This window comes from Crocodylus porosus, unplaced genomic scaffold, assembly GCF_001723895.1.
Source record: "Crocodylus porosus isolate Cpor-Errol unplaced genomic scaffold, CroPor_comp1, whole genome shotgun sequence".
Lineage (NCBI taxonomy): Eukaryota > Metazoa > Chordata > Crocodylia > Crocodylidae > Crocodylus > Crocodylus porosus.
This window is the reverse complement of record NW_017728915.1, coordinates 16,562,161-16,588,967: the sequence shown is the minus strand read 5'-3', so window position 1 is coordinate 16,588,967 and position 26,807 is coordinate 16,562,161. Positions and strand designations below refer to the sequence as shown.

At 39.9% G+C, this 26,807-nt stretch overlaps 1 protein-coding gene across 2 annotated transcripts in view; it reads right to left on the bottom strand.

Annotated features, from left to right (window-relative positions):
- The window catches only part of ZNF423 (zinc finger protein 423), a 253,010-nt gene extending 237,581 nt beyond the window's left edge, over positions 1 to 15,429 (bottom strand). For both annotated transcript variants that reach the window (XM_019535759.1, XM_019535761.1), the window contains exon 1: positions 15,370 to 15,429. The gene's annotated coding sequence lies outside the window, so the exon portion shown is untranslated. The remainder of the gene's footprint in view (positions 1 to 15,369) is intronic.
- Positions 15,430 to 26,807: the final 11,378 nt, after the last annotated feature.

Genomic DNA, 26,807 nt, shown 5'->3' with positions numbered 1-26,807 from the left:
AGGAGGGCCACTCGCATGATCAGGGGGCAGCAGGGCAGGCCCTACAAGGAGAGGCTACGGGACCTGAACCTGTTCAGCCTCCACAAGAGGAGGCTGAGGGGGGATCTAGTGGCCTGTTACAAACTGGTCAGAGGTGACCAGCAGGCATTGGGGGAGTCCCTGTTCCCCCAAGCACTACCAGGAGTGACTAGAAATAATGGTCACAAGCTGGCAGAGGGTAGATTGAGACTAGACATCAGGCGGCACTACTTCACAGCCAGGGCGGCTAAGATCTGGAACCAACTTCCAAGAGAAGTGGTGCTGGCTCCTACCCTGGGGGTCTTTAAATGGAGGCTGGACGAACACCTTGCTGGGGTCGTTTGACCCCAGTATTCTTTCCTGCCATGGCAGGGGGTCAGACTTCATGATCTGCTCAGGTCCCTTCCAACCCTACTATGAAACTATATCAAGGATGCTCAGCACCACAAAGCAGCAAGGGAGGGAAGAAAGTGGTACAGCCACAGCTGGACCTGCGTCATGGTGAGCAAAAGGGGTACAGAGTTAGTACCTGGTGGGGTGGGGAGTTGTGGGTGGGGAGTAAGGGGTACCTAGGGTTGTGGGGGGGCAGCAGATCAGGAGTGAAGGACCATGCTGACAAAATGGGGTCATGCTGAGGAAATGGGGTCATAAATGGGGTCACGCTGAGGAAAAGTCTGGGAAGCACTGCATTAGAGGTCCCTTGCAACAGAGTCTAGCAATCTGTATTTAATAAGCAAAGATTGTTTGGGTTCCAAATTGTGAGTTTCATGTGGCTCACCCACTGCAGAGGGACTGAAAAAATGGAATGCAGTGGCCTCTGTTTATTCCACTTATGTTCCTTTGTTTTTCAATCTTTTGTTTAAAATTCCCACTCTCGTGACTCGTGTGATTTCCCTTAATCTCAACTATAAATCATCCACTGTGGCATTATTTTTTATTGATGTTTTCCCTTCTGAAAACACCAGACCAATTTCCTATGTTCTGTTATTCTACTTTTACGTCCAGTCTGGAAACTTTTAGCTACCAGTTACAACTACATGTAAAAAATTGCCTTCCAGTATTCAGCAAGGCCAAGTCAGAAAATACTGCAAATGCTGAAGAGATTGCTCCATTATAGGCTTGTTTATTTTTTATCCCTACGGCTTTTTAATTGCACAGATGTAAAAACCACTGCATCTGCCTCCTGAAGATTCACAGCTCTGTTAGTCTAGTCCTCTTGGGCTCTTCTCTGACTCCTGCCAGCCAACATCTGTAACTGGAAAAGCCACTGCCCTACAGAATCTACTTAAGACAAATAGGATAAACAGCACCTACCAATCCAAAAGCAAGAACCCCTTCAAACAATGTAGTGAGCAAAAACTTCACTCAGTATGTTATGGGATCAGTCTGGGAGAGGCACCAGACACGATGCTATAAGTGCCTATATAAAAGAATGGATGAAGCATGATGCAGTTCTAAAGAGGCACAGCAGGAGCTCAGCGTTAGGGGTAGAGCTTTTGTATTGCCTCTTCAAAGAGGAAAAGATAACAGGTTTTGAGGATGGGGTATAGAGTTATACAAGGAGGGCTGTTTCAGTATTGGACAGTACGGGGGTACAAAGAAACAGATATAGGTGTGGGACAGACATATACTTTCTATCAGGAGCAGTGAGGCTTAATTAATGTTTGTAAAGTGCTTTGAGATCTCTTAATAAAATGATTTACTAAAATAACTTCTAGAAAGCATAATTTGCCAGGTCATCCAGTCTGCTTCTGTCACAAAATCCACAGGAGGTTAGCAAATCCAGACCACTGGAGAATCAGATAAATTAGAGATGAGAAAGACCTATTAGGTCATTTTATCCATCCAACTGCCAATACAAGTCTGTTCCTACAGTGAATTTTCAAGTGCTTTGTCCACTCCAGTTTGAAAATGACCTAAGTGATGCGAGATTATCCCACGGTCTATTACATCTCTTTTGGGAAATGTTCCCTGATATTCAGCCTAAGATTTCCTTTGCTTTATTTCATCCCATTACTGCTAGTTATACCCCCTTGGGACACTCTAAACAATAGATCTAATTTTGATTTAAAAACACAGAAAAAATTCACCTAAGTTCACCCCATTGCTTGTGCAGCAGGAAAGTAACGAAGTAGCATAAAAGGAAAAATCACAGAAACTAACTACAATCTATATAGAAGAGATTAGAAGGCAATGCCTCTTACTATCTGGCAACTCCCTCTGGCAAATATGCTGAGGGAGCAGTATCTTAGCCAGAGAGCCAATTGTGAACCAGGAAGAGAAAACCCAGGATGCTGAGGTTTGGTGAGCCCATCCCTGAAAGGGATAGGTAACTAGGAAGATTATGAATGAAAGCCCATTCAGAGCAAGGGAATTAAAAGGTAACACCAGAAGACCTTCACTCCACCAGATAATATACAGATTTCAGCAATGTGAGGATTGGTGTGTTGCAAGCCATGCAAGCAAGAACTTACTTTGATGTTGAATTGATAGTGTTTCTTTGCTCAACAGAACTAGGAAAAAAGCAGCTGGAGTCTGAAGACACAAGGACAGCCCGGCTGAAAGTTCAGAATAAAGGATGCCACAGTATCCTTAACTCACAGTCCACCTCATATGAACGTGGCCTGCTTTCTTAGCAAAGCTGATTTCCAAATACATTTAAAACAGTGAAAAAACTCAACATGAGAGTAGCATTACTCCAAAAGAGGGATTAATCCCAAAGAGGGTGAAAGAATTAACTGGTAGGCTGAGTTTATGTGTATGGTGTTTCAGTTTGGATGGCAGATTTTATATCATGCCTCTGACAACACACCATAATGGTAACATCACATTACAGTTAAACAATAGTGGTGCTGGCACACACCCACTATGACAACTCAACTTCAAATGAGTTTAACTCAAAGACCTCACTGAGATATAGTAGGTTGGATCTAGTCTCAGACCCAGCTAATGTGTAAATGACAGAATGGCAGATATCTCTGTGAGTAAGAGGTCTGCAAGTCAATGGAGTGCATTTACACTGTGTGTCAGTGCCCCAATCCTTCCCTGACTTAACTGCATATTTAAATCTGTTTACCACCAGGAGTCTGCACAGCTGCTGATCGTTGCTGATCCGTTTTAGGGAAACTGCACGAGGGGTCTGACAGCATTAACAGACCACCACAGTTCTTTAACTTTACATAAGCAGATTTAGCTTTTAAAAAATTGTAGGGGGCCTTGGACGAGTTAGGTTAGGAAAAAGGGGAACACCTCAATATCTAACTTTTAAATGAGCCTTTATTTCGTTACCTTTTCTTCCCCAGGAAACTAATTTTCCTCCTGAATGCTGTAGCTATAATCTTCCCAATTAACATTTTTAATAATAAGTATTTTCTAGATAATGCCATAATACTCACACAGGTGTGTGCTTCTAATTTAAATACTTACACACATGCTGTGCACACATCAGAAAATTGTTCCTTCCTGTAGGAGATTCCCTCCCTCAACAAAATGAGAACACCTATAGCACCGCACCACCAGAGACATCTGAACAGATTTATAGGGCAACGTCTCTTTCCATGACAGATGTGTGTGTCAAAGCAGTACTATACAGTACACAGCAAAGGGTTCTGAAGGAACTGCTTCTGGAGGAATTTAATTTTTTATAGTTCTCCTTTTCCTTAAGGTGATACGGCCACAGGATGTCAGTCGAAGAGAACACGGAACCCACGGGATCTTCTGTCACTCCAGCTAACAACTTAGTTGTTCAAAGAAACACTCCGATTTCTGCCGGGCTTGTCGAGCTATGAAATAAAATTCATTCACAGGAAGTAATCTCCTTTACAGACAAAAACAAACTTTCCTCAGGAGCCCCTACAGCTGCAGTGTGATGGTAAAGGTTTATCATTTTTTTAATTGCCTCTTTTTAGATTATACTTATCTCAAAATACTATATTTTATCTCCGATGTTTACATGGCCCCCATTACTAAACTGAGCACCTCACGATTTTTCAAATGTTTAGACTCAAACCAGCCCTGTGAGATAGAGAAGTCGTATCGTAATTATTATTTTGTTTTAAAAACAATAAAAGACATGTAAAATAAAAAGGCTCAAGAAACAAATAGCCATAAAAAGTGAATTTGAATATTTTCTCATCCAAGAATGCATAACTATTACTGCACCTAAGCCATAATAAGAAACTCTTAGCAAAAGCAAAATTAACTCTGGGAAAAAATGCTATTAGTCCCCAAGTGAACCAAGACAATTCTTAAAGTCTAATCCTCTTAACATATTCTGTGTGGTCAGAAGATGGAAGGGAGAATGGTAACTCTGGTGAGTGAACATGGTTGGGTGTAAGATTCAGCTTCCAGACTAAGAGAACTGTTCAGGTCCTCTCAGGGGAAAGCACATAACAAAAGGTGAAGAAAAGTTTTGCAAGCTTTTCCTCTTGGAGTGTTTTTTAAATGTTGTTTCAGTGATAGCTGAGTAAAAAGTAACTAATGTTACAAAGGCATTTGAGGCCCCTTTAGGCATGAGAGTGATGGATCAGCACCATAGATATCCAGGGCACAATTAGGCCCCAAAATCTTGAAATCCAGTCAAATCATGCACCTGGTCTCTTTGGAACCTACTCAAAGCAAGCAACCAACCAACCACAAAGTTCCCACAGTTAAGATTTACACTAAGAGTTCAAAAAGGCTTGGTATAAGCAGTGTTTGAATCTGCCCAGGAGGAGGATTCTCCAGCAGTTTCATTTTTCTTCCGTTTTTGCAAGGAGTGCCTAGCAAATAACGCTAGCCATCCTCAAAACACAATTCTCCCATGTGGCCCAGTCTTCTGCCATGCTGACTCCAATGGAATGGCACTCCTTCCACTGGCAGCACATATGGCCCATCAGCCACATAATGGCATGTATTCTTGAGTCTCTAGGATAGCAGTGCAGCCAGCTAAAAAGACCATTGTTTTGGATAAACCAACCACAGGAAATCATAGCATGTTTAGGGACTCTGTCATTTTACAGCCACCATCTTGAATTTCATCTCTAAGAGAACAGAATCCAACTAGGCATTCTTAAAAGCTTTAGTTGGCTTATTTTTATTTCTATTTATTTGAGCTCTCCCCTTATTCAAAGCAACTAGTTGGAACTATAAAGATTTCTGAGACTGCTGGTTATTCTCTCTCCAATTTATTGTAATTTTTATTATTTATTTGCATTACACAAATATCTTGGACTCCAAAGCACAGGTGCTGCACATACTCTAATAAAGAATCCTAAAGGGCTTAAAATGGTATTCATTCTAGTGAGATGGATGCCACAAGTCCTATACAAAGCAAAGGACTTTGTTTTTAAAATGTGTTTGTTTTCTTTAAAGAAATACAGAATAATCTGTCTTTCTGATTTGCAAGTCAAGACCAAACTTATTTGGCATATTAAAAAGAAAGTCTTTCATCTATATAAATCAAGGGCCTTGAAATCCAAGGTCAGCGCGGGGTTCACTATGTTCCATGCTCCATTAATAAAGTTCACGAGTCTTTCTGTTTCTTGGAGAACACTTAGCGTGTTAGAATGATTCATATGTAACAATTCCTCAGGTTAAAATTTAGCCCAAAATCTTACAATCCTGATTCACTAATGAATCACTCTTTTAAATAGGGATTTCTTAGTTTGAAGTGCCTCAATAAGGGTGCTGCTGAAAGATGAAAAGCTTTTAATGTTCTCTCAACTTACCTTAGAAGTGCTCCGATATGAAGAACACACACCCAAGTGACAGATTTTCATTCCAACACTTAAATAGGATACCTTTCACGCTTCAAAAAGAAATTTTTTAAGGTATTTTCACATTACCAGGTGATGAGGCCCTCTAAGGGAGGAAAGGAGGAAGGGATGAAGTTCAGCCTCACCTGTGCCACCACCTACCACATGGACAAAATGAAGGCAAGGGTCACGGAAACACTGTGACTAAGAGTTTGCTGTGAGTTATAGGGGCGCCGTGAATTCAGTCAAGACAAGACCATAGAGAAAGTAAATCTAGGATCCACATAGAATCACAGAATAGTAGGGTTTGAAGAGACCTTAGTTGGTCATCTAGATCAACCCTCTGTTCAAAGCAAGATCAACCCTGATTAAATCAAACCAGTCAAGTGTCTGTCAAGCCTGTTCTTAAAAATGTCCAAAAATGGAGATTCCACAGCAGCTCTGTGCAAAGCTTGTTCCAATGCTTAACCTAGAATTCCCTTGTTGCAATTTAAGGTCATGACGCCTTGCTTGGCCTGTCCCCTGAACTCACAGAGAAGTATCTGTCTCCATCCTCCATATAACCACCCTTTAGGCATTTAAATTGCCTGTACACGAGCACAGAGGCTGTTTCGACACTGTGCTGTAATTATGACACAGCAGAGAAGACTTAATTAATCAAGTTTGCTGGAGCATGGTAATTACTGCATGCCAGCAACCTTCTGCATCTTGTGTATCTGCACCCCCACACTTTAAAATGGCAGCAGGGGTACTTGAACTAAAGCTCACCAAACAAGCCTTAGTTCATGTGCCCCTGCTGCCATTTTGAAGTGTGGGGGTGCAGATACACAAGATACAGGAGGTACACAAGACACTGTGGTACTTTAATTAAAGTGGCTCTCAGAGCTGCTCTAATAAAAGCACCACCTTACCCCCACCTCTGGAGCACATGTAAAAGTGCCCTTAAAGACTTATCAAATCTGCATCCTGTCCCCCCTCCCCCCAAGTCATCTTTTCCCAAACTAAATAACCCTAGTTCTTTCAGCCTATCCTAATAAATCATGTTTCCCAGGCTTCTACTCATTTTTGTCACTCTCTGATAGACTCTGATCCACACCTGTCTTGAAGTGAGGGGCCCAAAATTGAATGCAGTTATTCCAGGTAAGGCTTCATCAGTGATGAATAGAGCAGTGAATCATTTCCCTTGATTTGCAAGTGAGGCAAATAATTAATACAGCCCAACTGGCCTTTTTTGCAACAAGAACACAGGAGGAGCACATAAAATACATCTTAAGGGACAGAAATAAGAGTAAAGACCTGAGAGACAGACCTACAGGGAGCACAAATCTTCTAGGAGGAGACCCTCAGCGGTGTCAGGAGAAAGAGCTCTCTGTACTTGGGGGCGAACCAGCTAGAAAGTCAGGGGGAAGATCTGCATTACTTTGAGCTTTATGTAAATGAGCCACTCTCCCAAGAGTGGAAAGCTACTGATATAACACGCACAGTGTCTTCTTAGGAAAGAAGGAAAACTAAGGCAAAAGTGGGACCTGATTAAATCCAAGGTCAGCACGGGGTTTCACCATGCTCCATGCTCCTTTAATGAAGTTCACAAGTATTTCTGTTTTTTTGGAGAACACTTAGTGCATTAGAATGGCTCAGATGTAACAATTCCTGGGCCCAAGGTAGTGTAATGTGAATGTAATGCATGTAACAGCAGGAGGAACTAGGGGGCAGACCCAAACTTATTCAAATAGTGGTACCAGAGAAGCAAATACCAAAAATTCTGCAAGCTCATACCTACTGCTTCCAATACTAGGGGATATTTGGGCATGGAGAAGATCTCTCATAAGATCCAGCCTTAGTATTTCTGGTTAGCCTGGAGAAACCATGTTTAGGACTGGTGCAGGTCATGTAAGGGGTGTGGTCCCCAAAAGGGACTGAAGAGTATTCCTAGGGCCCCTATGGTCTCCATGCAGTCTGGAAGACCCCTGGAAAGGATAGCGATGGATACCCTGGGCCCCACACCCATTACACCACGTAGAAACCAGTGTATTTCAGTAGTGACTGACTATTTTGTGAAGTGGGCAGAAGCATAATCTTTCCCTGATCAGAAGGCTCAGAGTGTGGCAAACATGTCTGTTGAGAGCTTTATGTACTACGACAGTGTACCTTGATGACTGCACACTGAACAGCGATGACATTTTGAATCTCAGCTATTTCATCTACGATGTGACCAACTGGAAATCAACAAAACCGACACCACACCTTATCATCCCCAATCTGATGGATTTTCTCTGGTTGAAACTCTCCTCCCTGATCAAAAACAATCAGGTGGAGTGGGATAAGATACTCCCTCATGTCATAGTGGCCTACTGGAGCATTGTACAGTCTTCTATGGGATATATACCATATATAAAGTTGTTTGGACAGGAGATTTCCCTACGTGTTGATCTTCTTTCTGGAGTAAATATATCAGAATAATTTAACAATCCATCTAAATATGTCACAAAGATAGCAGAATACCCACATTCAGTTAGCCAAGCTGTTAAGCGACATCAGGCTGTAGCCACACAAAGGCAAAAATAGTATTATAAGCTCAAGGTTACTGGACAGGTGTATGAACCAGGAGAGCTGGTATAGGTATAGAACCAAACCAGGAGTTCGGGTCAGTGCCAAAAGCTATGTAAGAAGTTCAGTGGCTCTTATACAGTCATCAGGAAATTGTCTAAGGTGTTACAGGAGCTGACAATCAGGCCAGTTGGACAAACACCTGTAGTACACTATAATAGGATAAAACTCTGTGTATGTTCACAGGACAGAAACCCTGGTCTGACAAAGGAGCTAGGGGGACTGTTCATCAGCAGCCAAGACATTGGCAGAGGCTTCACAACAGAACCCTTACCAATACAATCCCCCAATATGTCCAATAGGGTGCTGCCAAAGGATGCTTCTGGATCAAGAAATATAAGGTGGGATCCATGGCCTGATGGAAATGAAGATAATGAGTATGAACAAGTCTTTTGGGTAGTACCAAGGCTGGGTACAACAAGGGATATGCAAATCCTACCACAGCCAGTGAGGGTCCACACCCCTGAATCCCTTGGTAGATCACACAGCGAGTGGAGACCACCCAGGTGGTTTAGGAACTACATAGTGTAACTTAGTAGGATGTGTAACTTAGCATCCAGTTAAAGGTGTGTGTATGGGGAGAAGCGGGGGAATTATAATGTGAATACAATGCATGTAACAGCAGGAGGAACCAGGGGGCAGTTTACAGAGCTGTGCTGAATGTTAATTTGGAATACAACTTCCAGAAAACCCCAGGAGTGGGGGGCAAGGGAAAAAGGAACAGGAAACTTGAAACTGGAGTAAGAGGAAGAGAGAGTGGTATACACATGGAACCTGGTCATTCCTAGCTAGGAGTCCACAGTGGAGCTGGAGAGTGCGGCTCAGTCAGCCAGGACTGTGGACTGCAGGAGCACGACTCAGACTTGGGGACAGCTACTGGCTGCTGTTTGAGCACTCTAGAAACCAAAGACTTGTTTGGTGACACCTCAGGAAGTGTGTGTGTGGGGCGGGGGGAGGAATTATGGTCCTGAGTGTATGTTACACAGTGCTGATGTTTCTGTATATTTTACCATTTCCCTGCCTGTGGCCCGTTGGCCCCTATGATTTTCTATGTAAGAGTGAGAACTCTCCCTTCCTTCTTGTGCCAGGTCCTGGTGCTGCAGCATTGGCACAGTAGGAAGGAATACAGCAATGTTTGGCTTAAGGAAGAAAAAGAGGGTGTAGAACTAAAAGAATATTGGAACATAAAAATCTTCCCTAAAAAGTGCCCATCAAAGTACCTGACAGCCCTGTTATAACCAAGTAAGAAGTCATGGGAACATACTCCTCTTCTGAAACACAAGCTACAAATTAACCTAGGTGGGAGGCACTGCACAGAGGTGCAGAGAGCAAAAGGAGTGACCATCATCTTATATGTTGTGGTTGGTCTCAAATAAAAAGCTACTACTTTTGTTCTCTTTTTTAAAAGGAGAAACTTAAAAAATATGCACTTGTAAAACGAAGTGGCACAGTGTACAAAACCAACACATGGTGGTAGCTCTGTTCCTGGCAAAATACCATAAGCCTGTTCTGAATAACTGCCAGTAGAGCTATGCATGGCCCAAGGACAGAAAGAGGAGGCCTAACACCCTACCTTCAGCCATCACTATAACAGAGCAGCTTGCTCTACACATGAAGCTTTCTACTCTCTTACTGCAAAGTACAACCCTCCTTCTGATATAATGAAGTCTGTGAGACTGCCCCTGCTGTCCCCAGCTGAGCCCATCTCAGGTGGGACAGGAGCAGCTCTGGAGGTTACCCCTCCCCAAGGTCAGCTGGGGGAAGCAAAAGTGGGGGAGAGAAGGGAAGTGGTATTCAGCTGGGCATGGAGAAGGAGGGAGGGGATGCCAAGTGCAGGGAGGAGGGTGGTTCTTACCTGATTTGGGGGCTCAAAAAAAGTCTTCAGCTGCTGCTCCTGCAGTGTAGTCCAAAATAGGAGTGTGACCGTGCCACTGTAACACTTCTGGATCCACTCCCAAGTGCATCCACTCCTTCCAAAAGAAGGAGAGAGTAGGATTCCAAGCTTCTGCATGGGGACATGGCTTGGAAACTAGGCCTAGCTGCTGCCTAGGTTCCATAGGATCAGAAAGATCTGTAGGTTCTTTCAAACCCCCAGGGAGACAGGTCAGATGATTTGAAAGGACTGGGGTGGGGATAAGGAAAAACACTCAAGTGAGACAAATTAAATGAGGTGGAAACTTAATTTAAACCTTGATGCACACATTCAACTATAACACTTAAGGAGGTGAACACTGAAATAATATAGCACGGCATGAATGTTATAACTGCATAGCCAAAATTCTGCAAGTTGAGGTCTTCTATTGAAATTGGTTTATATCATGAGGAAGGATCCTAACAATATTTCTAAATACTAACTTACTCTTTTGACACAGGTGGAATGGTGTGCTGAAACAAAAGAATTCTGTATGAATCTCAAATATATATTACACACTGAGTTATAATGGATGTCTAGTCCAAAAATTCAAAGTGCTACTGGATGAAAATTTTATGGTTCCCAATGTCTAAGTTTGTGTCATAACCTCTAGGGTATTTAAGCCTACCTTTGTATAAAGATAACAAAAGGACAATCTAGAGCTACCCCCAGGGAAAAGACAGAAAAGTCCAGCCTTCTAGGTTCACTCAGTTTCTAGGGAAAACACAGAATCTTATTTCGCTTGCCCCAGACGATTTTGTTCAAATCCCCAAGCCCTTCAAGTCTGGCTAACAAGAAACTTCCCAGTAAACCCCTGTATAAAAATGCTTTTCATAAGTCTTTAAAAATGCCTTAAATTCTCTATATATTTAGTAAGACTTTTACTTCTTTAAAATGTCCCTTGTTGCTCCTCGAGATAATGCTCTAGTGATATATTACAACAGCAATGCAGTACTGCAAAGCAATGGGATAGCCAGACAAATATTAAATCTTATTTTCCTCTTGGCTTAAAAGAAGCAGAAAACCTTTTTATAGCCAGAGCTCTTGATGCTTCTCTGTCCTCCCACTGGAAGCCCAGCCCGACCTACTCTCCAAGATGCTTTCTGTATTAGATGTGGGAGCGGCAGTACAAGCTTGCAAGTGTGGCAATTGCTGTTAACAGGGGAAAGCAGGGTGAATGAGTACTGAACTGTGCTTTTCCTCTGGGACACAAAACATATCTGTCTATTAAACAACAAAACATTACTGATCTGTTCCTTAACAGAAACCTAAGCCCCAAAGATGAAGAAAGAGAAAAGGAGGTTTTTGTTGTTGCTTTTTTAAATGAAGACCAAAAATGTTTATAGAAAAATGAGGAGCAAGAAAATATATATATTCCTTTTGCTAGATCACAGGCTGACACAAAGAGACTATTTTCCACATCATCAGAGCAGCCTCTGCCTCATCATATATTCTGTTGATTCTTTAAGTTGGTGCATGCAGCCTTTAAATTATGACAATAGTGTTATTTATAAAACAATTACAAGTCCTTTTTAAAGAGATTCCTCATGAATACTGCAAGAAGGACTGAACTTCTGTAAAATCTTTGACCAGAGGCTTGATTAGCACTGGGTAGCTAACTTGAAAGAAGGGGGCTTCTAATTTCCAGCCTTTAGAAAGTAAAATCTTACATAAACGATAGACACCTAGCTGCATTAAAAAGGCTAAATCCCTGTGGTAAGTAATCAGTGGGACACAAAACAATGTGGCCACTTGACTTCCATTGACAAGATGCACATTGGTAAGTCTCCACATGTTGCATTAAATAACTCTTACAAATCAATGATTTGTAAGCATCCTCTGAGCTCTACACAGAAAGCTTGACAACAATGTGCTAATTGTTTAAAATCTTAGTCATTTTAGTGATGTTCTAGTATTGTGATACTTTGAAAGCTACAATTCAAGAGGATTCTAGTTCAATCTTTCCAAAATATTTGCAATTTACAAATTACCAAACTATATAATTAAGAGAGCCAGTCCAGGAGGCACTGAAGTCTACATACTGATTCTTTAAACCCACTGGGCTGGCTGTTATGGTTGTGGAAAGCTGACTGGCTCTGCATCACCTACCCTGGAGAGATCATAAACTCCACAGGACTGGAGCTTGTAAACTCTGCAGCCCTCAGCTGAACACCAGTCCCACTTCTTCAGAGCTTGAATACAACTGGAACTCCAGTCACACTTCAGGGGACACATCCAGCATATGGCATAGCTGAGAAATCAGGTTAGCTGGAGTTCAGATAGCTAATGACACAAAAATGCTTATGAAAATAAATTTTTAGAAAAGGATGAAAACACAACTCTAATTGAGTGGTTATAGCTTTGGAAAAACCACTCCTAAAATTTGTGGTAAATTAACAATGATATTTTTATAAATTATGATTTATTCTGAAAAAAATCTATTTTCTGTGCAAATTCAATTAAAAGAGGTTGGATGCTAAATAAGTCCTATCTCTACCAGGAAAAGTTTGCTGACATAGCAATCCTAGAAAAACTTCCCAGTATAAACTTATACCAGCATCAACAACAAAAAAGTGCTTTACCAGTAAACCTTACTGTCTGGGAGCAAGATATGCTATACCTACAAAAGCACTTTTAGGCTCAAGCGTAGTTTGAACAAAACTACCCCCTCTCTTTGCAGTGGCAGGACTTTGAGAGTGTTCATCCCCCTGCTTTACCAGTGGCAAGTTAAAGCGTGTTTTGATGTTTCAGATACTGTGCTTGGTGAGGGCTCTTCCTAAAGTTTAAGAATAGATTAGACAAATACTTGTCTAGAATGGGTCCGCTAGAGATGATCCTGCCTTGAAACACCTGACTGACACTTCTGTCTCAGCAAAAGTTTCACTGTAGATCTAAAAAGCTTCAGTAGAAGAAAGAGGTAAAACACAAGTCACAACAGAATTTTTCTTAAGTCACACCATGAATGTCTGCACATACACAGACATACAAATACATATAAACATGAAAAGAAAGATAAGGAAGGTGTCAATTTAAAGCCTCTGGGAATGTTCACCATTAACAAGTCTAGTTTAGGAGCTTTTTTTTAGGGGAGATAAGGAATGCTGTTGATTTGGGCTTGGGAAATGTAGGCACGAAATGAGAAGTTGAAGCACGATTTTCTCCCTGTTTATTGAGGTTCTATATCACACTACTGAAGTTAATGCAAACAGGAAGATCATAAAAGAACATAATGAAAGTCTTGCACACTGGGACTGAGAGACTGGTTGGTTTCAGTTACTGAATATAGCTTTGGAGGCACACCACACAAGAGTGAGTAACTCCACAGTATTACACCACTATATATTATAGCTTTTTATGCTTTTTTTCCTGCATTGCTATTTAGGCGGCAACCTACTGCCCCATGTATTGTACCCTATCCAAAAGAACTTTAAAAGCACAGAAGATTAAAACTAACTTCTGCTAACTGTGTTTAAAGAAATATCTGCCATTTCCTTAGATGCCATATAAACAAACAGGCATAATACATGTAAACACACATTTGTAACATACATGATTACCCAGGTCTAAGGGTCTTAAACAAGAGCTTAATTTTCCAGTAGTAACAGGATAAACTGTTACCTAGCTTTTCAATGACAGACAGCTATGAATGAGGAATTTACTAATTTGGGAAAGTTCTTTCACAGGATCTCTCTTACACCTGCAGTATATTCACTAACACCATCCAGGAGAACTAAATGAACACCCCTTGAAGTGGAGAGACTCTTCTCTTACACTTCAACCTTGTGTTAAATTTAATATAATTCAAGATTTCTGATAGATAACATTGGTTACTCCACTCCACTGCTGCTTGAGACTAAGGTCAAGCAAGAGAGACTGAGAGTGCTCTTTTCATGCACTGTTAGCTCCAGGCACAAAGGGGCCTTCTGCATCGCAGTCAGGGGTTTTCAGCAGCAGCGATATTCGCTATCAAAGAATAGTGAAAACACAAATCGCTCCAAACAGCCATAGTGGAGAAGATGTACCCAGGACAACATACAATGTTTTGTATAAAATGATACACCACAATGTACCAAAAACAAAAACAGTTTGCCTTAAAGACAAGCCAGGTTCTGAGTCTGGTGAGAAAAATTCCTGTAAACCATTTCTCAATTATTTTTATAGAATCTATAGTGGATGTGGGGATTTACTTGCACCGTTTATTCTCATTTCAGAGTTCATTTCCTATCTATATTCCTAATTCTTGCGTGTTACTTCTAATTAAAAATAATGTGTTTCTAAAGGGTAGATATAAAGTTATCTTTTGTTGTTTTGGCTTAAACATCAAAATAAATTATATGCAAAATGCATGTTCTGAGAATTCCACATATATTCTATGTAAAATACATAAAATATGTATTAAAATAGCACAATACAGAGTAGAAGGAGAGCATCAGTCTGGCTAAACAATTGCCCCTTCACCTTACAATCAAAGTATTCTAACATTGTCTTGAAGTATATAGCATTGTCAGTATACATTACCCAAACACAACCAAACTTGCTTAATTCAATTTAGCTTTTGAGCCCATTTCATTCAAATGTTCAGTGTAATATAAATTAACAGGTCCTAGACAATATATTTAGTATACAGACTTTCAAACATACAAAGACTGGTTAAGACATTATATCTTTCTAAACTACTGATATACCAAACATATTCACGAGATCAGACATTCCTTTGCAATTTCTTCCAAGAAGAGAAATACACACATTCCAATCGAAATTGAAGTTTAAAATTCCTATTAAAGTAGCTTTTATGTAATTAGATTGGAATGAATGTGCAACAGTGCCCATTGCAGGAAACTTCAAAGCAGTTATACTAAAGAAATCACAGCCCATTTCAATGTGCCCACAAGAAGAAAGAATGGCTCTCTAGAGGATAAGAGTATATTAGTCTCTGTATGTAATAGATTTTATTGACCATATGGAACTGATATAAAAATTGTGTTGTAGTGGGTAGTCTTGGATTTGAGACAGGAATGTGACACAAAATACAGTTCCTATAAAACGCCTGGCAGCTTTCTAGCAGCCTTTGCAATCAGAAGAACCTAAAACATTTACCTGATTGAGTCACTGATGAGTCCCAGTTCAAAGCAAAATCTGAAGATTCACCCTCTTCAACTGAAAGAAATAAAATACAATTGTGATTTCTAAAAAAAACTTGGAAAAAACAAGTGAGGTAATTAAGTCCACTATACATTAAAAAAAAAACCATTCTCCATACAATCTTGTTTATGCTGATCATTTTACTAATTTTTTTGCTTTCTCATTTTCAACAAGGATACTAAATTTGTGCTGCAATTTTTTTCCCAGCTTAAAAAAAACTATATTTACTCATGCAAATTTGATAGATTTAACTAATAATTTATACTGTGCATCCAAGTATAGGGGGCTGTGGCAAACAAAAAAAAAAAGACACATGCAAAACTGCTGGTGCAAATACAGAGGCTGCTTTTGAAAATGTGACCTTACCACGTCACTCCAAAGAACCGTTCTATAAGACAATGTTACCCAACATATTTAAACAACACAAAAAAGGTATTTTCCAAAAAATTAAGACACAAAACACCATTTATAATGTGCAGCTATATTTTAATAGTTGAGTCACAAATATTTATATTTATAGCATAACTTACAGCATAACCATATGAAAACTGGCAGAGAGAGGTTTCAGCACTTTGAAGAAACATGCTCCTGGTACTGCACATGGGAAAAAACTACACATAACATTTTTTTGTTTGACTGTTAAAATTGTATTTGTCCTTCTGCCTTTAGAAACAGCATAAAGACAAGCTGACAACTATGGGCCTAATCCTGCTCCCACTAAAATCCAAACTAGTTTTACTACTGTCAAACCATATGTATCTGAAAGCTATAGATGCAGAGTGTTAATATCTTTCTTTGTAGTCATATATAAAAGAATATCTTAATTCCCCACTCAAAAAAAATTAAATAATGGTCTTGTGTAGTCCAGTATAAATCATTACTGAACACTTACCCAAATCTCACTTTATCTAAAAATGTGCAAATGATGTCAATACACTGCTGTAAACTCACACATACAGCCTCCACTGGCTACAATAGGAGTTATACATCCAGGCTTTGAGCTTTATTTACAATCCTTTGATTCAATTTTTATTAGGAGGTAGCCTCATTTTTTTTTTACTCAAGAGTCCTAATATCCTTGAGCTGATCTATCAAGTTGATAGAAATTAATGTTAAAAAGAAATTTAGACATGAAAAGATAATCACATAAGTAGTGTTTGGAGGTGCTGTAATTTTATGTGCAGTTCTAGCAGCTATCACACATTCCAGACAGCCACAAATACAGTAGTGCTATTATACAATTTTGCTATTCACCATGATCACAATTTGGCCCTTCTATTGATGCCATTTCTTTAAAATTAATTATATTATTTTAAACAGGTCTACATTAGCATGAAACAATTTTCACAAAATATATTTAAAAGAAGCAAAACAAAGAAATATATAAAACTTAAAAGTTTTAGAGTCAAGGCCAAAACTCTCTGACAGAGGATTGGGCCAAACATTCTTTCTTGTAAAGCATTCACCCACCATTTTGTATCTTTTATCACCAGGTTGTTTAATTTTTGTGACAAGTATTACAAGCAACAGGAAAATTCTGGACATATTTTTACAATTTATTCAACTCTTAGACAAAGATACATGTTAACATTAAAATTACATATACTTTGAGGATGATGTTTTCTTCTAATATCAGCTGAGCTTGCTTACATAGGAATGTCTTATTCAAGAGAGATAGGTATTAAGTAATGGATTTTTTCCCCAGAACATATGCAGGTTTCTAAAAACTGATAAGAGAGAAAAATCAATGTTTGTTAAAAAATTGTTAAGGTTTTAAATTTAGAAATGGTTAAAGAAGAAGAAATACACAGAAGTATTGCTGGTCATTTGTAATTTTAGCAACAGACCAGTTCTCATTTTGGTTAAGCACTGGAGACTGCTATAATCCTTGAGTTGTAGGTCACTTGATTTCAACAGTGCAACAAAACTGCACTTTTAAGAATCCCTTAAATGAGGGCAAAGGTTTAAGACAGCCACTGTTGGCATTAATTCGTTTTGCTCCCCACTGAGTGGAAGAAGGAGGGAGAATATATATTTGAACATGACAGCACTTCAATTCATTGTATATTATTACTGTCATGATTTCATGTTCCTCCCTACACATTTAAGCAATTGCATCACATAGTTTATGTTGCTACAACTTCATACAACAAGGGAGTCAATAGGCAAATAGCCTTGCTAGCTTAGATATAAAAGTATTTTCATGAAGCTATTGCTCACCCTTTATTTTTCCTTTCTTTTTGCTTTTTTATTTATTTATTTTTTGAACAAACACTATCTTTTATAGAATCAACGATGAGAAAAAGTAATAGCAAACCCCCTCTAAGAGGTATTGTTATATTTGACTACTGTGCAACTGAACGGGTTTTCTTTATCCAGCCAAACAGGAGTTCAAATTGGCCTCTTCAACAATAAGGCAACTGGCAGGGGCAATAAGAAAAAAAGACACCAGATCACATCACACTGTTTGAAATGGGTGCTTGCTGTGGATGCAGGAAAGCTATAGATAGTGCAACAGAAAGGCTGGCATGGCTAGTCTACTTCCCTTAAATGGGATTCTTACTATAGGAATTATTGCTACTATTTCTGCAGCACCATAAGAATGCATGGGGCCTAACGGACAATTAGAAAGACAGGTCCTTTGCCCAAAGAAACTGCAGTAAGCCTGATCCTGCAAACACTCTGGTTATTCATATGCCCTTTTGTTTGCAAAAATTGCACTCTATAGTAATCAAGCACCAAGGGATGACAAACCAAGGACAAGACAAAATGCTACACGAAATATTAAAAATAACACTATTTATCTGGCATGCCAGGACTATTAGCAAGCCTCTACTATTTAACTATCTGCTTTATTCATAATTTGTGGCATGAACTGTGGCATTTAAGAAGGGAAAAGCAGACAAGAGGTTACACCACAGAAATAACAGTTGGGAAAGCAGGTTATTTTCCCAGAATTGCTGTAGGCTTTTAGCATAACTTTAGGCAAGAAGTTATCTAACCAACCTGTGCTTCACTTCCCCTCTCCCAGAAATAGGAATAATAATTTCCTCAGACAGCTGTTATAAGATTTTACTCACTAGTCTTTCTAAATTGCTAGATATAAATCATTATGTAAGGACAAAATATTCAATGAACATTTTTAACCTGAACTGTGACAACAAATATTCAAGCATAAAAATTTCAAATCAAGAGATGAATGCTTATATTTCTTAAACTAAACTTTAATACTTGAACACCAAAGGCTAAAATTTGCCTTTTGGTGCATGTGCCTCTCACTGATTTTATGTCGAGCGCACACTCAAGAAATGTGCCCTGTTGGTTAAGGCAATCTGCATGGTAGCTTTGGTTGGGGTGATGGTGAAGTCCACAGAATATCCAGTGAGTGGACTACAGATTAAATATTTTGTTTAACAGATCAGCTGTCACTGCCAAGAAGCAAATAACAGGTCAGGCCACAGGTTTGATTGCTGAACTTACCACTGATGGCAGTGAACCAGGAAAAAAAATAGCATAATACTTTTAATTAGGGAGATCTTTAGTTGGTTTCTGTTTGCACTTACATGTTATGTTACTACTTCAAGTATTTTCCATAGTCTTTGAAGCCCATTTACTTTTTCTAGTTTTTAACTTAAAGCATTAGTGTTACATTTTAGTAACTTATTTTGTTTTAAAAGTTAATATTTTTATTTGAATAACAGTAGCATAACAAAGAGTGCAGGATGGGATACAATCTGCCATGGTCACTTTCAAAATATGCTACTCTACAATATAGGGGATCTGCAGAGATCTCACTTGGCCAAAAGAATGTAAATACTGAAGAGTACATTGGTGAATGTTATATAGTATATTAGAAATATCCACTAAGTATGTGGTACAGATGGCTGACTGATTCATATATTAAAGGTTGTCACAAATGCCTCTGAATTACACCAAATTGTAAATAGAGATACTTTATTAATTCATCCTGACAACCTTAAAAAAGGTACAACTTTTACAGTGAAGTATTTCACATTTGCTGCATGCTTTGGTGGTAAAAACGGAAAAAAAAAATCCTTAGCAGAAAAGTTGTCATTATCATTAACAAGAAAATGTGTTTTCCGAGATGCAATAAACAAAATCATAATTAGCCAAAGCCAAGGACTAGACACTTCCGCATGTACTATTTAATCACTGTTGAATAATGCAAACAGAAATATATGCTATTATTGTTCATCCCTAGCAGGATGCAGTCACTGCTCAACCACTGACACCTGACCAAAAGCTGTATAAGTACTTGAAACATTGTAGAGCCTGAAAATATTAAAGGAAAAAGACAAGATTTAGGAGAAAAGACAAGATTTTAATAAGCAACTAAAGATTTTTTTCTCAATTTGAGATGCCTTAAATGATCTTGGTATCTCAGGGATGGACAACAGAACTATGGCTATAACCAGAAAAGTTTCTTGAGAAAAGTTCCTCCATTTCCACTCACATACCTGATCTCTTACACTAAATCACCACTTAGAAGTTTTTAAAAAAAATCACTCCTATTAGTAATGCTGAGCCAATATAGCTAAAAGAGAGCAAGCTGAATGCTAGAGGACAGCAAGCTTCATGCATCATTAGCAAAAATGTCAGTCAAGTTCCAAGTGCAATACCTTATTGGTGGTGATGCACAATTTTCAGATTCCAGGTTGAGTTCATTGCAGGTAATAGTTTCAAATGAATAAACCCTTCCCTGAGTTTGTGGCGGGCCTGACAACTACATTTTTATACCATTCAAAGTTTGTCTCTTCTATTGCTATGTAAATGAATCACACAAATAGCAGTAGAAACTGACTGATTGCACAGGTGAGAGGGTGACAGATTGTATACTCCGAATATATTCCAATTAATTAAATAAATCAATTAGAAACAAAAACTGCCTTTAGTTTAACCTTTCAGGTATATTCATCTTGGGTGTTACTGGTAACTATGGCAGCGCAAGACTTTTGCAGAACAGTATAATTTCTATAATGACAGTGTCCCTTTTATGAAGTTTGTCTGGGAAGCTGCTATAAAGTTGAAACACCTGAAAAGAAAATGCCTTTGAATGAGTTTCATACAAACAGCTATGAAAATGGCCTTGGCCAAGCATAGGCAGAAAATTCTCCTCTGATCAACTCAAAGGGTCAGATTCTCTAATTTACTAAGGCCACTTCGTGCTGCACAAGTGAAGAATTCCACACAAGAGGCACAGCTCCTCCATATGCCAGCTGTTCCCTCCATCTGACGTACAGACAAAGGGGGGGCATGTCCTGGACAAGCTGTGGAATGCAGGCGAAGGGACAGGGCTGAATTCTGCTACACCAAATTCTCTGCTGGCACAAGTGGACCTTGTGCCAGTTCCTTTTGGGGAGGTCTCCCTTCTGCTCCGACTTCCTCAGGGGAGACAGGATGCCCTGAATCAAGGGGCCACAACCAGATCCCTGGAGCCCCTCCTCTCCTGGGAATTGTGGGCAAAAGTAACGCTTCAACAAGTTGCTCCTTATACAAATCCAAATATTTACATTTTGCCAGCTTATCTCAGATGTTCTCAGAGGATATTTATTTAATTGCTAGGTCACTGGTACTGGAAACTCAAGCATTTTGGTTCTCAGTGCTCAAAGAAACTTCTAAAAAAATTCAGTATACATTCCCCTGTGAATCTGAAAATCTATTTATGGGCGCACCATTACCTGAACTCTATTCATAGTCACAGTGTTTATTTAACACTTTATCACTCCCAGGAAAGAACTTAACCTTATCAAAAGAAGACACTTCTCAACCAAATGTTGATTTCCAGATGCAATCAAACCTTATGAATGAACAACAGCCCTTTAGTAGCTCAGATCATATATGCATACTCCTTATCCTGTTATACAGACTTAAAGTGGGGAGGACGAGGAGGAGAACTACTGACTTCATAGGACTGCATTAATATTTTCTCTAGCATAAACATGCTATCATATTCTAAGTATCAAAATGCAATGACAAAAACAATTATTACTGGCCTCCGTTTTGGAAAGCATTTAAGTACATGTTAAATTTTAAGTGCGTACACGAAGAGGGAAACTTTCATGAATTTGGACCACTGTAAAAAGTAATGTTTGGTATCGGTGACGTAAAATACCATGGCCATTGTTTCAGATGAATAGTTTATCTGAAGCCAATGAAGATGAAATAATCTAAAGGTCTGCCTGTACGTAAGTCAGGAGGCTGCTCCAATGCACTGTAATTACAGCATGTCAGAGCAGACTCAATTAATCAACCAAATTCTGCATCGTCTGTATCAGCATCCCCACCCACACTTCAAAATGGCGATGAGGCACTTTAACTAAAGCTCATTCTAGATAAAACACCCCAGCCACCATTTTGAAGTACGGGGATGCTGATACACGAGATGTTCCAGGCACTTTAATTAGAGTGGATCTGAGAGCCACTCTAATTAAAGTCTTCCCTCCCTCCACACACCCCCAGAGCACATGTAAAAACAACCAAGGAGTGCAAAAAAGCCCAGGATAGTGTTTAGATAGTTGGTTTGGTTGATTTTGTTTGCTTAAATTAGGATGTGTTCTCACATGTAAGCCACTAAATATATGATTGACACTGATTGTATATTAGCCTGTAATGTATGAAACAAGATCCAGATATTTACCTCTTTTCCAAGCCAAGGCCATTTTTTATAAGTCAGCTCATACAATAATTGCATATTTTCCCATACCTAGATATGGGTATTCTTAGGTTCAAGTCATCACCCCTTCTCTGAAGCTCCAGTGGTTCTCGTCCTCTTTATTTTTGTTTGCTGCTTTTAGCCTCCATCTCAAATTCTTGAATGCCATGAGCTTCTATATCCTGTGCTAATCACCTACAGGTCCTCCTCATTGACAGACTGTCTTTAGAAAGGGATCAGATGAAATCATAAGCCTCCAAACTAATCTGCAATTATGCAAGCAGTGGTCTAATGGCACTCACTCCACTGCCATGTAGTGACCAACAAACTGATACAGAATTGCTTCAACATAAAATTCCTTACACTGGTCCTGATCCTGTGAAATACTGAGTATCATCAGCTTTCATTTAAGTCGTTAATTGCCATTGAGGGCAATCAGAGCTTAGCATGATAACAAGACCGAAAAAAAATCGGTCTCCACCTGCTTGGCCCAGCAGGACCACACAACACAAGGGGTTTAAATGCCTTTAATGGTTCACTACCTGACCCTGCTGAAAAAGGATGTGATATTTTCTCAGTCCTCAGAGAGACTGAAACAACAGCTGAGTCAGACTCTCCCTATGCCTGAAGAAGGGTGTTTGTGCCCAAAAGCTTGCAAAGAACATTTTTAACAACTACTTAGTTGGCCTAATGAAAGATATCACATCTACCCAAAGAACCTTGCCTGCCTATGTCCTTAGACCAACACAGCTACAACCAACAACCCTAAAAAAATTCTTTTGACTTTATCTGGTTTTTCAGTTTGCCTTACCCTACAGGTAAATCCACCCGCCAGTTCAGCAGTTACATACAGAGGGATAAAAGAAGTCTCCAAATTAGACAACCAGCAATGTTTTCACCAGTAATTTGACCCAGTTAACCCACTCCAGAACAACTGCTTAGATACCCTACTGTTGCCAGGTCTGCTTGCTAGACCTCTTGCATGTCTGCACTGCCTCTTGCTACCTAGCATTAGTCATAAATTGTCTTCTTTCTTTCTAGTTGGAAGAAGCATCTGGAAGCAAAACCCATTTTTAAGAGTGAACAGAGCACTCTTTGCCCAGACTCCAGTGCACAGAATGCCATGAAAATACTATGCAGAATACTTGAAAGCTACAAGTTCCCATCTGAGTGTTTCTAAACTGCTTTTAGTTTTCTGAGTGTGTCAGCAGAACAGCATTCTTGTCCTCCTCCCCTCACATACAGGACTCAGGGAGTGGTGGCCCATGGCCAGGATTTTTCTCCAATCTAAATAGGACCATTATATGTCAGTCCTTTCATGGGCCAGCAGACCAGGGAATAAGACAAGAGGGTTTACTGACATGGCTTATTTAGCTAGTTCAGAGCCTAAATTCGCACAAGTTCTCTAGCTGCTTTTCTCCAAAGTCAGTAACAGGACTTGGCAGAGTATACATTTTTTGCTGGCAAAGTCAGCCTTTCTGTGGGAAGAAAGGGGGGTAGAGGGAAAACCCAGCCTGCTATGCTCTCTAGGTCAAGAAAAAAGGAAGAAGGAAGACTGAATTATACAGAAAATTAAAAAACACAAAGAAATAAAGGACCAGTTGAAGACAACTAAGGAGGAGAAGATAAACAACAGAATAAGGTAGCACTAGCAGGTTTATGCAAAGAAGATCTAATTATGGGTGACTAAATCCTCCAGGACATTAATATTCCAGCGTAATGTGTCTAGTTTCCTCCTTTCCAGACATGGCAGGGAGGAAATGAGAATCACTTAGATACACTGTTTAATGAGCAAATGATGGACGATCACCAAATACAGCCTGTCTGATAAGTATCCATTAGCTTAAACTTCCACTGTAAATCTGTGCACAGCTAACAGGCTTTGGACTAAAAACATTACAATGAAACTTAATGTAACTGCAACAAGATAAAAGAGCCATTCTAAATAAAAATGTCATATCTGAATAAGAGAAAGGCTGTAGGCCATTTGTACAGGCTAATCACACTGTACGCTACAGTCCATACACCTGAATCATAAGCCATAGCACATTTATTCCCACTGCTCATATTTAGTCTTTGTAGTTCTAGTTCATAGTCTCCACTGGAGACATATATTTCCCATCAAAATCTACTATGTAAATAATTGTAAGTATATGGTATAATAAAATGCATTCAACATTTCTGTTTCCACTCAGGATCAACATTTTACACATAGAATGCATTAGAATTACAATGCTTAAAATGGGACCTATATTTGTGATTCTGTATTTGTGGGGGTTGTGTCTTTCATTCCAACATGATTTTTAAAAATCAAAAGATAACAGAAAAACAATTCTGAATTGAAAAGAAAGCCCTATAAGTTTTTCTTTTTAGTTAAAAAATTGGTGCTTAATCTGTGAAAAATCAAGGTACCTGGAATTGGTGTCAAATAGACTGATGTGTGTCAATGGCCACTTCCTCACATTGTTGCATTTTGAATCAGACATGAGAGAGGCTATGTATGTAGCTTCCTGGATCTACACTGTACTTCAGAGAAACATGGAACAGCAGAAATCCCTGGGACAAGCAACGGAAAGTCATTTTCTTGGCGTGCCAAAGCAAAAGGGATTCCAGATGAAAGTGTTCTAATGAAACAGGGGTGAAGTCTGCAATCAGAGTTTATTGGGTTTCATCCTTAAAAATACTGTCTTTACAATGTCATAGAGAGAAATTCTAGACCGTCTGTGCGAGACCTCCGCCATGCTCACTGTGACTGCGCCACTCCCACTCCCCTCTTCAGTTCCTCCTCGAAGTGACACTAGTTCACATCTGACTGTCTCTTCCTCTCACTCCCTTTATACTATTGTTGACTGAGAAAGTTTTTAACCCACTTCTAGTCTCTACCCCACATTTTACATAGCCAGAGAGGCTAGAGAACCAAGGCCCCACATCTAAGTACATTCAGGTCCTCTGATTGCAGAGCAGCTGCAATACAGCAGGAGGAACTTGGACCCCTCGCGACCTCTCCCATCGCTCCATCACCTGGCAGCTATCCAGAGACCCTGGGTTCCCCCCACAGCAACATTTCCAGTACCCAGGGGGTAGTGATGGGTGGGTGGGGGGAGGCTTCAAGGCTGTGCAACCCTGTGGCTGTCTGAATTCAAAGCCAAGTTTTACTGGAGTCTTTGCCACATACCCAGCTCAGTGGTTCCCAAACTTTTCAGTTGGAAACCACTTGGTGACATGCTAGCAGATGGGGCCCCATCTCCTTGTGCCATGGCCTGGCACAGATGCTACCTTTTTGTGTTTTTCTTCTCTTGCTGTCTGATCACCTCTCTTCAGCTGTTTGTTCTGCTTGTTTCCTCTGTCTTAGTTTTGTTTCTACCCTCCTCCCCCATATCCATATTTTCTTGTTTTCCAGTCTTCCCCTTGTTTTCCAGTCTTGTCTTTAACTGCCTTCCTCCTCAGGGTGGGAAGGGGCAGCTTCATGCATTCTGGCTGAGGCACCCACAAGCAGCAGAGTAGCATGCAGGAGGCTGACGCTGCCTTAGCCTGCAGCCCTGTAGGCATGAGCTGATGCCATTATGAACCACAGCAGAAACAGAGAGGGAAGCAAGGCAGCTCAGTGAGCCACCATTTCTTCTCTCTCAGCCACAGGAATGCAGTTTATAGGAAAGAAGAGAGTAGTACAGCTTTCCTTTCCCCAAGTTCCTCTTTCCTCTGCCCCATGCTCCCAGACTAGTCTGGCAGACATATGCCCCCACCCAGGGGAACCCATCCCACAGACTTGGAAACTGCCCTTGCTGTTTGGCACAGAGCTACTCACTGAAACACAGCACATCCCGAGAGACATCATCTTCAATTTGTCTCAATTGGAAATGAATGGTCTGCATTTCAGGGTGGAGTGTGTTAGAGGTGCCATACTACTCCAATCCCCTCGGGAAAGAGTAAGCCAAGCTCCCCTTAACAGCATAAACCAGACTGCTCAAGTGGGGGATGAAAGCGCAGAATGCAGTTCAGAGAGATAAGGATGAGAGAGCAGAACACATTTATACAAAAGGAGGCAGGTTGGAAAAGAAATAAGCTAATCTGTACAGAGACACATGAAGTCTAGCAGAGCTATGCAACACAAAGAAGCAGACTATATGCGTTATTATATACATTTCTAAGCAATTGTCACCATAGTATCTGAGCATTCTTACATAAATATAATGACTTTGAGCAAACAGCTGTTTTAAGGGTCAAGTGAAACAAAAGGGTTTAAAAGTGGCATTACGCACATGGCTAGTAAAACCATATATTTTATTTCAGTAACAAAAGGCTTAAATAATTTTGTTTTATACAGAGTGTTACCGGAAGACATAGAGAATTAACTGTTGAAAATGCATGGATTCATTTGACAGGAAAGAAAAAAGGGAATTAATAAAACCCCAAACAGGATTTCAACTCTATAAGCCAGATTTGCAGGTGACATAAAGGTGTCTTACAACCCAATTACAAGCACTGTAAGTCACCTGCCAAAGAGCAGAAAAAGATGAGAGGAAGCAGAAAAACAGTTGACTCAAAGGTGTGCTCTATGGTGCCATACACACAACTTATATCTTCTTCCAGACCTACATAAAAGTTACTCCAACTTAGCCTTCTTCCACACCCTAACATGTTTCTCAAACCACATTTTATATCACCTGTGAATTCAGTATTATATATTTGAAATGCAGATGCTTCATGGCTTGGGTTAAAG